Source organism: Chlamydotis macqueenii, chromosome 8, assembly GCF_036417535.1.
Source record: "Chlamydotis macqueenii isolate bChlMac1 chromosome 8, bChlMac1.mat, whole genome shotgun sequence".
Classification (NCBI taxonomy): Eukaryota; Metazoa; Chordata; class Aves; order Otidiformes; family Otididae; genus Chlamydotis; species Chlamydotis macqueenii.
The window spans coordinates 20,914,731-20,921,328 of NC_141563.1; positions in this window are offsets into that span (position 1 = coordinate 20,914,731).

Consider the following 6,598-nt stretch of genomic DNA (forward strand, 5'->3'; position numbering starts at 1 on the left):
CTTCCAGCCAGCTTTGGACAGTAAGAAACTAGGAAAGGTCTTATTAATTTATCAAATTAACACGAGAACCATCACAGTTGAATCCAGCATCAACCGGGCAGGAATATCAATTTTGTTTCTGCTCAAGACAGGAGTATCTCAAAGCTGTAGGTATTGCTAAAATGGGGAGTCTTAGGGTCTGCCATTTCATATTCACTCCAAAACCCCGACACATTAGCTCTTGAGCTGCACTAGAGTACTTCAGAGTAGGAGATGCATCCTTGGCCAGATGTACTTCAGTGAAAAAGCACCACAGGGTGTCCCAAGAACACCGCCATATGCCATACGTAGGCCATCCTGCAAAACACAGGACATTTGAGAAGAGAGCATGTTTGTCTTTCTCTCTTCTGTGCTGCTACCTATACTCTGTGTCTACCTGTGAGGAAGTAAGTGCAGACAAAGGGACAGCAGTGTGTTAACATCATTTTTGTTTGGCCCATTACAGTGCAGGCAACCTAAGAAACCCAGAAAAGCACAGTATATAGGGTTGCTAGCATGAACCTCACTTTGCAGCAATTGACATAGATGGACCTATTGTCTACAAAGGCCTTCTCTACACAGCCTACGCTGATTTTAATTGACAACTCTTAAGTGTCAACTGGAGCCCCATACCAGATAAAATTAAGTCAATATTTAAAAACGCGTTTTACCCAGACCGTCAGGCCTTTCTTTGTATAGAATGTGTGTATAGAGGCCACCAGAGAAAAAAGATTAATTTTTTTTAAGAGAGAAGCACTTTTTGTGACTCTAATGGAAAGCATGACTAGTGCTACAGTGAATTTTAATTAAGAGTCCTACACTTCCTATCTGGCTATCTGTTCCAAACTGCTAGCAATAACCAGAGTACAACATTTTACAGGAGGTTTTGATGGAAACTACCATGTTCAGGCACAGCTGTCTTGCATTCAAATCATACAGTTGTTGGAATACTGTCCCCAGCTGAGGGAGGGGGAGTGTTAAGAGGAAGGGGAGAGAGAATTGCAGAGATAAATGAGTAAGATTGTGCTTAATTCTTGCTCCCCACAAGGACAGGAACTGGTCCCAGTACAGTACCACATGTGCTCCTAACTCACTTGTACAAACATGACTGAAAAACATAGTTAAGCATTTTGCTAAACAAAGATTCTGTTCACATACTCCGCTGAATGCAGGCTTTTGGTGGACTTCAAAACACAAGAAGATGATGAATAAGCTAAAGATGGGGGAAGGGGAGTAGAAAATACAGACATAATCCTAAAACAATATTCCCAGTCAGAGAAATTTACTTTGAAGATAGAGATGGTCAAAAGGTCAAAAGATTGGATCAAAGTGGTCCTCAGTACTAAGAAGTAGAGCAGGTAACAGTGCTGAAAGCCATATTGAGGTTAACTGGAATAAACCTTCATTAGTAGACAGGATCCAGGTGATCATGCAGTAGGTAGTTCCTGATTTGTGTTCAGAACAAAGCCTATGCTAAACACACTGAAGGTCTAGTTAGAAAAGATTTTATAAGAATTATTTCTCATTAAAAAAAAAAAGTTTTCAAAGAGTTTGGAGAGGAAATAAAAGGCTTGAATAAAGAAACCAGAATGCCAGGATCCAGGAGACATCCTGAGCAATAGGGAAAGGAAATATATTTTTAAAAAATATACATCCTAAGGTGCCATAAGTAATGCTTTTCTAAGCAGGATGTTTTCCAGTAATCATCTGTTTTTTAAATGCTGAAGAATAAGGATTACTTTCTGCTTCTTCTAGATGGTATTGTGCTCTTGCCTCCTCATGATCCTTGCATCTTACTCTTATTGACTAATTGTGAAATCTTTGTCTCAGGCTTTCCAAGAAAACTTCTAAGGTGGACTCAAAGTAGATAGAGCAACTGAAGATGACAATTTGTCTCCCAAGAGCTTTCAACACAAAATAAATGTTTGTTGGCTCTAGCAGCCCTACAGGCATTAACAGCTCACACATGACACTTAATACTGCATTATTAGTAATTGGTGCATGTCTGCTAGAATGCTACTAAGAAGAATAACAACAAATTAGTGCTTTGGGCTTCCAGTACCATTCACTCCTGTTGTTCATAAATGCTTTGAGTCTACTGTACAGTTCCACTATTGCAACTACAAGTCATAAAAATGCAATCAAGAATCCAGCACTTGAAACTCTATATCATATAATTTTCTGCAGAAAACACAGGAAATACACTTCAGTGTATTCTTAAGCAGATTCTGGTTTCTCACAAGCATCTTAGGTCTTTCTTTCATTTATGCTACCTTATTTTTTACATTTCACTCACTTTGCACAGAGGTGAAAGAATTTTCCACCTAGTAAATATTTCATTAATGCCAGCTTCTGTTTGCTCAGCACTCTTGCAGTCTTGCATTTCTAGTCAATTCAGCACTTGTCTGGAGACAACTTTATGCTTGCTCTGGAGGTTAGAAATCAGAAGCCCTCCAGTAGGAAACTACTTATTCTGTTCTTTTACGTAATCACAGTTGCTTCACTTGTTAGGCCGCAGACATGCAGCCCTGATTTCAACTGAGACAGCTCAAGAGGGTCACCCCCTTCAAATAACCTCCTGTTCCTGACTGTAATCTCCAGCTAATTTTTCACCAGAAGTTGCTGCTCCCTCAGAACTGCAGTCTGCTCTATGTGTGATGTTGCTCCCCAGTTTGGTGCTACCAAAATGAAGCTGATCCGTTTAAACACTTTTGGTTAAAGAGTTTCTTTAATCTGCTTCATTTTGAAAGACCCAATTTGGGATCAACCAGTATAAGCTCTTTCCCATTTAACTTGCCCTTACAATAAAGCAGGATCTGCTCTGTACCTTGCACACCCAGATCCTCAGGGAAGTTGTTAGAGCAAACGACAATCGTCATTAAATCAAAAGGCAATTTATTTGTCATTCAGCACACTTTGATCCTGGACCTTTTTTTCTCATTCTCTTCAGCCTTTTTTCCTAATGTAGAGTTTGAGGTTGACCAATGATTTATCTGAAAAATTTACTCCCAATATCCCTCCAGAAGGTGAAAACATCAGTTCTGTACCATTTCTAGCCCCTGCCAGCAAAAACTTCACAGAATCACTTTCTGGTATCTTGAGGAATCCTTAATAAAACATATGCCAGTGCTACACCTCAAGCAGAAATTTGCCTCCTGTTTTATAAAGAACATGGGAAAAATAAGACAAAAAGGTCTGTTATGCCAAAGGGTTTCTACCCAAATTTAAATACAAAGAAGGCACCTCTGGAATCTGTCAGAAAATACTTCCATTGTCATACTAATTTTCATTATTAATGGATTGATTCCACAGGGGAAAAAAGGCGCCAGTTTTGTCCACAAACCTGCACAACATAAAAATATATAATTTTATAAAGAAATCAAAGATACAGAGACATAATTTAAAATCAGCCTTGGCAGTATGAACAATATCCAAAGAAATTAATATTAATTTGTTTATGGGTACTGGTAAAAAATGCTATTCACCACCTGCTTCACTCTGCAGCTGCATTCAATTTTCTTTGAGACATATAAAATGTATGAGGTCATTTAAAACTGGAGTGCTCTCAGCACCTGCTAAGATTAGATCTTTCGAGGTAATAAAGCCAGTATAATCTGAACTCCAAGATCAAACTAATTGGCTATGATGCCTTTTTTAAAATAGTGCCAAGCATATACAGTAGCTACTATCCAGTAAGTAAATCGTTACAGTGCAGCCTACCAGGCAAAGAAAAGTAATTATTTTTGAAGGAGAATCAAAGTAAATAATAAATGCGTACAGCACAGCTTGATGTGAGGAGTTCCCTGCCATGTATTTGGGATGTTTAATAATAAAAAAATGTAGTTAGACACGAGTCATACAGCTCACCTCAAACGACTGAAAGGTCCTATGCACTTGTTTAATACTGCATACTGTGAGTAATATAGGAAATTCTCACTGAAGTATTTCCAGCTTCCTGGACTGCCCTGATGCAATCCAGCGTTAGTCACGCAGTGTGGGAGCAGTCAGATAGCCACATCCTCTTCCCCAATCCAGACACTGGCTGGACTCAGCCTTTCGGGATACAGTGAGGCCTGTGGGATATTTGGGCTGTATTTCTTCATCTGTATTATCATACATTATACTTGATATGGAACGCTGATTTCTCAGAACATCTCTTTAATAAATATTCATACTATTTTTCTTGAACAGGGCTTACAGCCACAACACAGTAGACTGTGAAGTGCCAGCATGGCAATGGGGGTAAGGATGGTAGCTCCCACCCAAGACACCCCAAATTATCCACAGCTACGAGGGGTGTGGGTGTCCTGCCTAACCTACTGCACAGGCGCCAACACAGGACTGGTCACGGAACTGCTGCAGACATCAGGATGTCTTCCTGTGCTTCTGCTTGAACAGCAGGACTGTTGGCACAGCATAGTTGTGCAGTTCTGACGAAGAAGAGGAATAGAAGAAGATCCTATGAAGAGGAATTGTGAGCAATGAGATTCTCTCATCTGCTGTCTGATTGCTTTTGTGATCAGAAAAACAGGCTTTCATCCATTTCTTGTTAGTCAACAACACTGTGTCAAAGAATTACATGTCCCATCAGTAACTTAATGAAAATCCTCAGGGCCCTAAATTCATAGAAAAAGGAAATTACAGCACATGTGCCTTTTTGAACTGCCACGTGTAAGGTTTTACTTTTATGGCTTGCATAATACCACTTTGGAAAGTACTGGCTGTATCCCAAGGGAAAGCTGATCTAAATTTTATGTTTTTCATGTCTACTTTGATTTGACCAAGATAGACGTTCATTAGAATCTTATCTACCACAGCTAGAAAACTCCGACAGACAAAACAGAGCTGAAGTCAGCTGATTTTCTATGGACTGTTAACAGTGTGATTTGTGCATCCAAGTTCTGCCAAACAATTTTCTTCCTCTTCAGTTGAACTGCCTCTCACTAATCTCTTTTGAAGTGTAGAAATTCCTGGCTACCATTCCTACTTTACAAATGAGATGGAGCTGGGTTATAGTAAAAGAAATTAGCCTAAAAATGCACTAATTCTTACATCTAATGAATGAGAATGTGTTAAGCAGTTAGATTAGCCATGCAAGACTTCTATCAAAAATTCAGGACACGTTACTGTACACTTACAAAATGAGTGAGATGCTTCTAAACTGAAAGTAAGTAAGTAAGTTCAAGTTTTTCATATTACTTCAGCTGAAATTTAGACCAAAACTGCTGCACTAGATGCTACAGAATTGTAACTAAAAGAGCAGACAATATTGCCTTTGCTGTGTTAGTTACACTGCAGTGGACCATATTAACTCATATGCTCCTAAGAGTCTGTTTCGCAAAAGGGGTCACACAATCAGGTGTCCTGCAAGAGATGACATGTCAGAGCCAGTTGGGGCACACGAGACTTTAAAACCCACCATTATTCTTCACTATCTCAGCTGATCTGGTAAACACTGAGCATCACTTAACAGGGTAAGGAATCAAACAGTGCTTGTTTCATCAGCTGAGGATGAATCAGCAGTACCTTAACAACATCCCTTCAGCTATCTGTGTGATGGACCTAGACTAGTGGTGTTGTGCAGAAGGCTGGAAAATAAAACATTGCATGGATTTTCCTATGATGTCTGCTTTGTACACGATATTCTGTGGAAAATACGGGCATCGGTGTGATGAATGGCCAACAGAAGGCTAAAGTTTCTTTTTTTTTTTTTCCTTTTTGAACCGCCTTGTGACATGGCAAGGTTCGGGATCAGCTGCCCTCCGGTGGATGCCTGGAGAGGTCCTCTCTGCCAGCAGGAGCACCGCACTTGGGACCACGAGAATTCATGAACCGTGACAGAAAAAAGGAACAAAGTGATAAGTTCTTCGTGAGTGTTATTTAGGACCAAAAATAATAGCTGTGATTAATTTCTTAATTTTTCTATTTTGTTCTGGTTTTGTCAAAGTATTTATACATCAAAGCAGAGCGTTCCAGTTTGTTCTGTGAAACTGGTTCTCTTCAATCAGCTCTCACTCCTTCATTTTATATGAAGACACATGATTATATATAACACAAGACATACAGTAATGATATCTAAGTAGTAGATGTACCTATCACATTTGATAATATCTGCATTCTGCCTGTTAATCCATCTATTTGTGATTATTATCTACACACTAAACTTATTTCTAGCATCAATCTTTTAAAAAAATGAAGACTTGCTATAGAAAGTGTTTTCTTTTCTTGTACAGTTCTTTAAAAATATTTATCTGTATTACTGGTCACTTTAGAACAAGAAATGCATTTGACACATGATGTCATGCCAGGCCCCTGTAAAAACCTGATTTGTGAGGTTCTTTGAGCTCGGCAGTGGTTTAAGACACTGGAATTTGAGATCACAATGTTACTTAGCATACAAAATCAATTGAACTTGTACAACCTTTCACTTACTTAAAGCTCTGACATTAAGGCAAATGGGTTTTGTAAAGATTTATAAAAGCAGCAAAGTCAAGCCGCTGCGCGAGCAGGCCTCTCACCTGCACGGCGCCGCCTCAGCCGCCTGCCTCTGTACAGGGCTAACGCCGCGCTATGGCGGACC